This window comes from Mustela nivalis, assembly GCF_964662115.1.
Source record: "Mustela nivalis genome assembly, chromosome: 4".
NCBI lineage: Eukaryota > Metazoa > Chordata > Mammalia > Carnivora > Mustelidae > Mustela > Mustela nivalis.
This window is the reverse complement of record NC_139023.1, coordinates 106,903,895-106,914,981: the sequence shown is the minus strand read 5'-3', so window position 1 is coordinate 106,914,981 and position 11,087 is coordinate 106,903,895. Positions and strand designations below refer to the sequence as shown.

Here is an 11,087-nt window from a genome sequence, read left to right as displayed (position 1 = left end):
ACTGGAGTAATGTCAGAAAATGTCCCCCAACTTCGTTATTATCCCTAACAAATCTCTGCTGCTAGTTTATACCTCAAGTAAGCTACTAATTAGGTGGGAATCAGAATTTTTGCATGTCAGACTTTCTACTAGAATGGGAGTCAGGCCATTATGAGGCCTGTTTATTCCCTTGGTTAATAATTTTCCTTTTGTTCAGGACTGTGCTTCCTTTTTTTCAGCTAAATGAGCTTAACAGATTCCTCTAAATTAAATTAGATTTATCAATTAAATTCCTCTAAATTAAAAGAGCCAACTGGAGGATAGTTCTTAATGGGGTAAAGAGTTGTGGTCTCCAGTTTTCATCAAGAGGAAGGAGTCTTGGAGGGCCACAAGAGGGGCATTGGCTTTGGGGTCAGACCATGTGCTTGGATTCAAATCCAAGCAAATACATACTAGCCATGGGATCTAGGCATGATTTGACTCTCCAAGCCTCTATCGCCTCATATGCAAGCCGAGGTGTATTAATCCCCCAATTATAGGTCTACTGGGAGAAGTAAATAAGATAATGTATTTTCCCATGGGCCAGGTCCTTACATGTACAGCTGGGTTAGGCACTGTGATAGATTTCCAGAGAATGACACATGCTAAGTATATGGCAGGCAATCATTAAAGACTTGTTGACTGGACTCAATCTCATAAAGCAACAGGGACACTCAAAAAATAAATAAAACAAATATGAGACCATCACTGAAAGAGCTTTGGAATGGTGCTTTAAGAGAGTAGATTAAGCAACTCTTCCCACATATGCTCTTTAGGACTTCTCTTCCAGGAACACACATAAGGAACAGGGAGGAGGAAAATCAGATACTTCTTGAGACTAAAAGAAAAATTATACAAATAATAAATATAATATATCCAGTGTCACGTGATCATTAATGAAAAATTCTGTTGCAAAGGGCCAAGGCTTAAATTCTGGCCTGATTCACTTCCAGGATACAAATATCTAGGTCAGTATTTCTCGGTCTCGGCACTTCTGACATTTTGGGAGAGATGCTGCTCTGTTGGGGCTGGGGGGACTGTCCCATGCATTTTAGTGTGTTTGGCCACGTGCCTGACTTTCACACACTAAATGCCAGTAGGACTCTCCACCAAGCTGTGACAACAAAAAATGTCTCCAGATGTTGCCAAATGTCCTATATCCCACAAAATTGTCCCTAGTTGAGAACCACGGCCCTAGGGCCTATTTGGCCAAAGAATGTAAGAAAAAATGTATTCCCAAGGAAGAGACCCAACACTTGGGCTTAGCCCAGTATGTGGCTAGGACATTTTGGAGGAAATGTAATTTATATCAAGACTAATTGGAAGGTAAGTTGCTGGGACACTTCTGAGCACAGATGTTCTTGCAAGCCAGATTAGACTTCCGGTCCAGCTGTATGTTTGTGCCCAAAGGAGAAAAGGATTATGAAAACTGGAAAGCTCCGTTTTCACTGAAGTCTTGCAGAAACACTGAGAAAGGTGTCCTTCCTCATCATCTGTCCCTCTTGCTAACTCTGGCCACTCTTCTGCCTGATGTTCTTCCAATGTACTGGTTAATTATGTCTTTTACTCTGCACTTTGGATCCTTTGACATCTCAGGGCTTGTTGACTCTGGAAAGAGTCCCCTCCCAGGACTAGCCAGTTACTAGAGCTAACAAGCAACATGCTTGTGAGTGTGAGTTTCATACCCAAACTAGCCAACCCAGGGCCCACACCACCACCCACCTCCCCTACGGGCTCTCATACTCAGAGCCACTGTTTCCCTGCCTCAGTCACCCCCAGAACCAGATACCAGACAACTCCAGGCAGCCCCTTTGCCTCAGAGCACCCTGAAATTATTCAGACTTGCCAGTTCTAAAAGGCGTTCCCTGCTTTGCACATTCCTTCTCACGGAAACCACAAAGACAACCCTGCCTCACATTTTCCCCCTCACACCCTTACCTTCTTGACTGACCCCTGTGCTCCCTCATAGCACCCTTCTTCCTGGAATTTATGGATATGACCTTTTCAATGATAACCATCTCCTGATCAGCTGACCCTTCCATACCTGAAAAACCATAAATCCCACATTTTAAAGGACATTCTTGCTATGCTGCCACCGCAGAACATACATGTTTTTCCCAGCATGGGTTCATTCACACCCCAGGCGCTTTCTCCAAGCACGCCATGCGCACTCCTGCTGCAGGGCTCGTGCCCGTGCCCTTCCTTCTGCCGGAAATGGCCCTCTTTCTTCAGAAGCCCTTTACCCAGACCCCAGGAGCTTCTCCACATTCCAGATCTCATCTCAATCAGGAACTTCTTCAGAGACCTCCCCTGTGCCCCTGCCAAGGTCAAGTCCCTTTGCCATTGTTCTCATAAGCTCTCTACTGGTTCTTCTTAGCAGTTAAGGTAGCTTGCATTTGATTTCCTGAGTGATTATTTGATTAAGGTCTGGTGTCCCCCTTTAGATTGGAAACACCCAGAGAACAGCGGCTGTGCCTTTTTTCTCACGATCATGTCTTCTGCTCATTGCCCAGTACATTGTACATGCTTGATATTTGTTGGTTGAATGAAGAGATGAATCCCTTGGGGATCCTAGAAAAGACAAGAGGAGTCTTCAGAGACTTTGAAGAGAAGGAGTCTTTCCCAACAAGAGAAAGTTGGCAAAGAGTCAGAGAAATATATTTTATTACTGTGAACATGGCTTCCCTGGCCCAAGGCAGCTGGATTGTAACAGACAACCACCCAGTGTTAGCAGATTATAGCACATACATGGGATGGCGTATTATGCATGCACTGTTATCTCCATCTTAAAGATAAAGAAAATGAAGCATCTCTAGGGAGAACACTTGCCTGTGGCTCTATATTAGTATCATAACTACATTAACAACTACGGTAATAGCAATCTTCTCGAGTTAGGATTATTTTTCTATTCTCTAAATTTTCTGCAATGAACATGGGTTAATTTTGTGACATAACATAATTAGTTTAAAAAGACATGTAATTGTTTTTAATGACAAAAATGTTCTTTAAAGCAATGTTAATTGTCAGATAAGACAGCAAGATAAATTTTATATACAGTATCATTTCAGTGATGTTTTGTAAAAAGCAGAAAAAATTATATTGAAAGGAAATGGGTACCCATGTTAGAAAATGAATGGTTTTTTCTCTTTACTTGAGCACTTCAGCATTTCCCAAATTCCTTACCATGATCTTGCTTTCCTTATTAAGCAGTTTGCCAAAGCTGTCCACTGTACAGCAGTTACCACTGGGATGGTTTCTTGGCAGACTAAATCCGCCCAAAGTTTCTGAAGCACCTTAAACTCTCACCCCACAATATCAGGAATGCAGGAGATTTAATTTTTTTCCCTATAACAAAACGAATTTGTATTTCAAGTTTAAGAATGGAAAAAATCTCAAGGCCAATGTATTTCACTCCCTTTTCTTCCCCAGCCTGCCCCCACCTTCGCCCCTCCTGCACCCCCTTCCTAGGGATTAGCCACCATGTTCTACTGCAACTCAAAATATCAGGGGAAGAAAAGCCATTATGTCAATATTCCAGAAATATGATCTTTCCTTGCATCAGTGGTACTGAAGCAGTCAGACCCCAAATCAGACCAAACCCTAGTCACCCTCTGAGGGACTGACACTCTTGCCTTTTTGAGGTGGGATAACGTAAAAATCCTACCCTCCTGTGACTTAAAGTCATCCAGGCTGATGTGACCTCTTTTTCCCCAGGTTGAGGGTTTATTGTCAAATGGAGATTGAATCCTTTTTACCTAGAAGGGTGGTCAACTCAGGTCATCTTGGAGGGAACTGAAAGAGTACATTGAAGCCTGAACTGGCAGCTGCTTTTGGCTATTAAGTAGTCTTTCTGCACTGGAGCAGATGGTGTTGGCAGGGCCACTGAAGTCACCCTGGAAAGACAAACACATTGAAAAGTGGGTTTTGACTTTCCACATTAAATATCTTTTGAGTCTATATACATACATATATATAGTTGAGTTTGATAAATACATATTTTCTATATATAATACACAGATTTTATATATTACATATTTATATAATATATATTTCTTATATAGTAATATAATATGTATATTTTATATATTACATATTTTATATATAATATATATTTCTTATATTTGATATATTTCATATGTATATCTATCACTAGCATTTTAACAATCTTACTTTGCAGGCTGGTCTGTCAGTGTACTTTCAATGCCTACCTAACCCAGTGCTTGGCATATGCTGGGAATTCCATATCAGTTTGTTGTATTTATGATAAATAAAAAAATGGTAAGTGATTTCTAAAGGGTGAATATTGGGGTGCCTGGGTGGCTCAGTCAGTTAAGTGTAAGATTTCAGTTAGGGTCATGATCCCAGGGTCCTGGGATGGAGCCCCACATCTGGCACCTTGCTCAGCCGGGACCCTGTTTCCTCCCTGTGTCTGCCGCTCCCCCTGCTTGTGCTCTCTCTCTTTGTCACATAAACAAATCAATAAATAAAGGGTGACTATCCACAGATAACATGCACACAGCTAGGACACAATTCAAATTTATTCTCTCTGTAAGAGGGCATATGGGGAGTCTGAAGGGATAAGAAGGTAACTTGCTACTTTTCCTGGCACTCCAGAGCTGGAGCAAGAATCATCTAGAGTAGGAAATGTGCTCCTCGCCAGGCTCGGTGGCGAGGAGGGCGTTCCTTGCGTGGTCCGCAGACGTACCAGGCTCGTACCAGAATGGCACTTCTGGCTGGCGGTGCTTCTGGCTGGCGGCATGCCGAGGGATGCAGAACCGCTGTAGAGAGTCCACTACAAGCTCATTGTGTCTCACGACTCAGGACTGCCTGGGGCAGGACGGCACTGCCCAGAGAGACCCGGGAGCAGCCACAGGTGTACAAGCGGTAGGTCCTTAAGGTGGCGGCTCCAGAGCGTGAGCAGTCTTCTGAACCTGGTTTTGGAGTCAGCCGAGAATCCAGTCACGAACACAGATCTCATAATGACTTCGGGAATTTGGAACTCAGCGCCGGGCGACACCCTCTGTTTCCATTATTATCGTCACGATCATTAACTTTGCAATTACACTTATTTGAACACCTACACACCAGGCACTGTGCCAAGTACTTTGTTTCTAATTGTTACAACCTCTCTAGAAGGTATTGTCTTCACGTTACAAAAAAGAAAATGAGCCCCAGAGAGGCTAAATAACTTTCTTAAGGCTCACAGCTAGGGAAAAGCTTGCCTTCTGAGCTTCAAAACCCATTAATGACTCCTCATTACTTAAAGTTGCTGTTGGTATCCGTATTTCAAAGAACACTAGGGGGAGAGGAGACATGCCATGGAGGGGCCTCAGGAGCCATCTCAAGGGCAAGGTCATGGGGAAGGTTCCAAGGTTCCTCCTGCAGAGCACATTTTGATAAAGCTTCTCTGATTTCATCTATTTTCAATACCAGTCATCTATTTAAGATTTAATTTGATTTCTTCAGGGCTCTGCTCTGATACATGAGGAAAAAACAAACAAACAAATTTTTGGCATTTCTGGACCTTCAGAAACTTACCCCAAGACATCATCCCTCCTGTAACTACAATCCCTGTTCTTGAACATTTCTGTTCCCATCACACTGGCCAAATTGTTGTTTCTGGAACTCCCTTCTTGTCTATTTGACTCTGTGCCTTTCTTCAGTCTCCCAGGCTCGAGCTGTTTTCTTTCTGCCCCCCTTCCTGCTGTGGCACAGTCTGCCCCCTGGAGACTTCACCAGCCTCCCCTGCCTGGAAGTTATTCAGAAGGGCAGAAGGGGTGGAGGGCGGGGAGTGGGTGGAAGGTGCCACTGGCATCTGGTGGGGAAGGGATGCTGCTAAACATTCTATAATGCATAAGACAGGCTCAAAGTGTCAGTAGGGCCAAGGGAGGGAAACCCTCCAACAGGGCTTGGAAACTAACAAAAATTGAAAAGAGAGAGTAAAACCATCTTTATTCTCAGATGACATGATTGTTAACGTACAAATTCCCAAGGAATCTATAAAACACTATGAGGATTACTAAATTAATTTATAAGGTCACAGGATACAAAGTCAATGTACCAAAAAATTAATCTTATTTTTGTATACTTGCAGAAAACACCTAGAAAATACTTTTTAATCATAGCAACAAATGCATAAAATATTTCAGAATAAATTTAATGAAAGATGTGTAAGACCTCTACACTGAAAACTATAAACATTGTTGGAAGAGATCAAAAAAATCTAAATAAATGGAGAGACTTTGAATTTTCCTGGATCAAAAGACACAATATTGTTAAGATATTAAGTCTCCCTAAATTAATCTGTGCATTAAATACAATCTCAACTAAAAAATTAGATTTTTGGGTAGAAATTGACTCCAATATGAATCCAACATGATTCCACAAACATCTGGAGGACTCACCAATTTTTAAGGCGATTTTCAGATCTATTATAAAGTTATAGTAATCAGGATAATGTGGAATTATCATAAGTACAGACAAATTTTAAATTGATGGAACAGATTAGAAAGTTGGGAAATAGACTCATATATACAGAACCATTTTTAAAATTTTTTTACGAAGGTTTTAAGACAATTCATTAGGAAAGAAAAGTCTTTTAAACAAAGGGAGCTGGAAAAACTAGAATAGATGGGGAAAAAATGAACCTCAACTGTACCTCACACAGTACATAAAAATTAACTAAAGATGGGTCATAGACCTAAAAAGGTCATAGACCTTTTTAAAAAATGAACAGACAAACCATAAACTAGGAGAAAATATTCATTTATATGTATATCTCTGACAAAGGACTTGTATCTAAACTATATATACCCCCCAAAAAAGCAATCCAATTAAAAAATGGGCAAATCATTTGCATAGACAATTCACACTCCAAAATGAGCATTAGTCCAAGGAGAAATTAGCACTCATAAAAATAACTATTTATACTCCTTACTTCTGTTACTGCTTACCGTAAGCAAGAAGTCTCACAACTTCTCTGTCAAAAGGACGATGGGCTATATTGCTTAATCTATGGGGGGAAATTTAAGATATGAAATCTCCAAGCTTGGATGTTGTTGATCCAAGTAAAGAGAAGGACAAATTTGAAAATTCTGTTCTACATGCAGGAGTATTGACTTCTGGTAAACCATGATGATTAAGCACAAATATTTATCTCTACACCCTCCCTCCCAAATCCATTAAAACAACAATAATGGAAGAAAAATGTTCTAAAATCACAATAAAAGAAAAAGAATAGATGAAGGGAGATGAGGATTGTCAACAAATTTTTGGAAGTCAAGAAGACAGTGGATTGGTGGTAACTGACTCTAGCAGAGCAGAGAAAGCTAAAATGTAAGCATCTGAGACACACAGGAAGATGTTGAAAAGAAGCAAACTGTTTCATTTAGCAGAACCATGGAGAGTCTCAAGAATTGGATGTAACCAGTTACTTTGGAAGGCGACTCTGAGAAATGAGAAGAGAAATAGGAAAAATATGTATCAAGAGCATGTCAACTCCTAGGTAGCTGCCATGTTCCTTCATAGCCTGGTGCGTACCCCTGTCCACCCCAGCAAGGGCAGGGAGGTATACTCTACAGGGAAGTTGCATCAGAGTTTGTAGAATCAAGTAGATCAAGTATGGATAGAAGATGGTGTGGATGATACCTGCATCAAAATCAACTGGAATATAAATTTAAGGTGTATTAGGATGGTAAGGAGATAATGTTTTTTTTCAAGCTAAATGTCTTTTTGTCTTTTTCTTCACTGAATATAACTTTTGTCCTATTATGCACCAGGCATTTATTGCCAATGATAAAATTCAATTGCAAGCTTTTAAGCAAAATTTAGAATTTTAGAAAACTTGTATCTGCACAGTAAGAGGCAGTTTCCTCTTACTGGAATCCTTAAAGTTTTTTCCAAATACTTAAAGACTTTTCTGATTATACTGACAAAACCAATGTGTTTGTTTAATATTGTATAATGAGAAAGTGCCAACATTTGGAAGATTCATGTGTCTCAGTGAACCATCCTCTTTCCAATGACCAATCACCATGTCATAAAATTATGAATGGGTAAAAGATGACTGAAAATCCAAGATAGAAAAAGTCTTTTAGGGGCATCTGGGTGGCTCAGTGGGTTAAGCCGCTGCCTTCAGCTCAAGTCATGATCTCAGGGTCCTGGGATCGAGTCCCGCATTGGGCTCTCTGCTCGGCGGGGAGCCTGCTTCCCTCTCTCTCTCTCTGCCTGCCTCTCTGCCTACTTGTGATCTGTCTCTGTCAAATAAATAAATAAAATCTTTTTTTAAAAAAGTCTTTCAATGTAATAGAGTAAGAAGACTTTGTTGACATAATTTCAGTTTCCACATTGCAATTCATATTTAGAAAACTGCCACTTGTCAAATATTGGTACAGTATCAAAGAATATCACAACTAGATGAAAAGGCTATTAAAGTACTCTTTCTTTTCCTACCACATATTTTTGTTAGACCAGACATTGTTCATATACTCGCACCAATATAACTTGCACCAAAATAACATAAAGCAATTGTTTGAACGAAGAAGCAGATTGGACAATCTGTTTTCTAGTAAACCAGACATTTAGAAAAATTTCCAAAAATGAAAAATAACGCCACTCATTTGGTTGGAAAACACAATTGCTTTTCATTAAGTATGTTATTTATGTTAATATAATGGGTTTATTATTGTTGCTATAAATAGATTGATGAAGTTTTTCAAAAAATTTCTTAGTTTGGATTTTTTCATACTACAAACATAAATAGATACAATCCACAAAAATCAAAACTCTTTGAGGTCCTCAGTAATTTTGAAGATGTAAGGGACCTGAAACCAAAAAGTTTGAGAAATGCTTCTCTAAGGGAACTCTTATGTCTCCTAGAAGTAATCTAGGCTCTAATCATGTGCCAGCTATTAGGATGCAGTGAGGAAAGCATAGCATCAGTTCAGGGATATGTACATCCTAGAATATATATATTATAGAGTTATAATAAAATTATATATATTCTAATTCCCATATATTCTAAACTTACATATTCTATAATTTATACTATACTATATAATTTTATATATTATAATATAAAAATATTATAAATTATAAACATATGTCTTATATTTCATTCTTTTTATATAGAATATATAATTAGAACATATATAATATATAACTAGAATATATATATATAATTCTACCTATAATATGTATATTCTAGGATATATATATCCTTGAATTGATGCTATGCTTTCCTCACTGTATCCTATTAGTTGGTACAAGATTCTGATTTGTCCCATTTCTACTTATGCCAGCTTTGATCATTTGATTACGGTAATGTCTACCAGCTCTCAGTTTTGTCCACTATAAATTTAATCTTTTCCCCTTGTATCTCCTACATATTTTGTGAAAAGATCTTTTGAAGCTATGGGAACAACCTGCTTTTCATCAAACTTTTCCTTCCACTAAAATGTTAACCTCCATTAAAGTTTCTTGCCCAATTAATTACTATGATGTTTGCCAAAAATATATTTTAGTTTCATCCTTTCTTTTACATGAATAACCTGCCATGCTATTGTTACAAACATTGTAAGAAGTTTTCTCTTCTCTTCATTTATCTGTCCACTTATTTATATACATCAGTATGGACTCAGAGATTCCTATTTAAGTCAGTAGTTTATAACTTGTTAGTATCATTGTTTATTTTGATGCTTGAATTGTCCCAGATTTGGCCAATAGGAGAAATTTTAAGTTAGCTACTCTGTCCTTTTTGAATGTCTTTATCATTCTTGGCGTTCTTTGTTACTTCCTGGCACCATATGACTAAGAGAGCTGTCTTCCTGACCCAGCCCTAGAAACTGGTCACTTCTAGGGTCCAGAGTCCTTCTTCATGGTAAGCGGCATTTACAAACCAAGCTGTAGATGCCAGTATACCTATTGCTATTGGGATATTGCTGCTTCCAGGACTTCTCAGTGGCCAGAGCTAAGGAATACAGGAATGCTTGCTGAGAGAGAGAAACATGCACGCATATACATACAGTTACAAATACACTTATATCTGTGTTTAGGGTCTTTCTATATTGGAAACTACAAGATTTATTTTATTTTAGCTTTCCCCCCTTTTAATATTTGTGACTTCTTTCTCTAACTTTGAGAAATCTGGTTCCCATTATCCTCAATAGTCTTACTTATATGGTCAGTCCTCATATGAAAACAATTGACTGACCCCACCAAGCTACCCCAGGACTAGGTACACTTTCCTCACAAGAGCCCCCAACATACCTTGGAGATGCTGTCCCTTTACCAGAGAGGCCTTCCTATCTCAGGCTCTGCTCCATCAGTTTTGGGGATGGAGAGAAAATGGCAGGAATGAAGGGAAAGAGGGAAAGTGGGAGGGAGAGAAACTTCTTCCATTTTACATAATTGAATTTACCAGTATTTTCCTTCATGGTTTGGATTTCATTTACCTAAGAAATCCCTGCCTACTCCAGTTTTGTAAAGACAGTCAAATACATGTGCCCCTGAAAGTTCTATAGTTTTGTCTTCTTCGTTGAAAGCGTCATTTGGTATTGATTTTTACTACAGTGTATGTGGTGAGGGTCCAATTTCTTCTTTTTCTTTCCTCTTCTTTTTTTTTTTTTATGCTTGTGATTATTGTTATTTTATGACATGGAAAAATATTTGTCCCAATACCATCTATTGCAGTGTATTTCTTCCTTGCAAAGTATTTTTTTTACGACTGTACAGGGAAAGTCATTGAGTTTGAAGAGGAGCAGAAGAGAAAATTCAGACTATGTCATATGCGAGCCTCAACAGATCACATGTCCTGATATTCAATTGCAATCATTTTGGGTCTTACCATAATGTTTCCTAAGAGAAAAATCCAAATACTAAACTAAGGTAAGCAATCACATTTCCAGCAGTACTAAAGGATTATTCTGATTGCGTGTCAAGGAGCTAGTATATATATTGAAGCAGAAATAATATGACCACTCATAAAATTTGTCACTAGAAGGCATCCTTTAACCATTTGCATGCTACACATTTCCTTTGATTAATATGGTGCTGCACACATGCTTATGGCT

The 11,087-nt window shown here is 38.9% G+C and overlaps 1 long non-coding RNA gene across 1 annotated transcript; it reads right to left on the bottom strand.

Annotated features, from left to right (window-relative positions):
• Positions 1 to 1,161: 1,161 nt before the first annotated feature.
• On the bottom strand, positions 1,162 to 5,015 carry LOC309863843. The gene is made up of 4 exons (XR_014311289.1): positions 4,724 to 5,015; positions 3,774 to 3,911; positions 3,202 to 3,363; positions 1,162 to 2,589 (listed from the first exon to the last, which is right to left on the bottom strand). It is a non-coding gene; the product is annotated as an uncharacterized lncRNA (long non-coding RNA).
• Between the last annotated feature and the right edge of the window lie 6,072 nt (positions 5,016 to 11,087).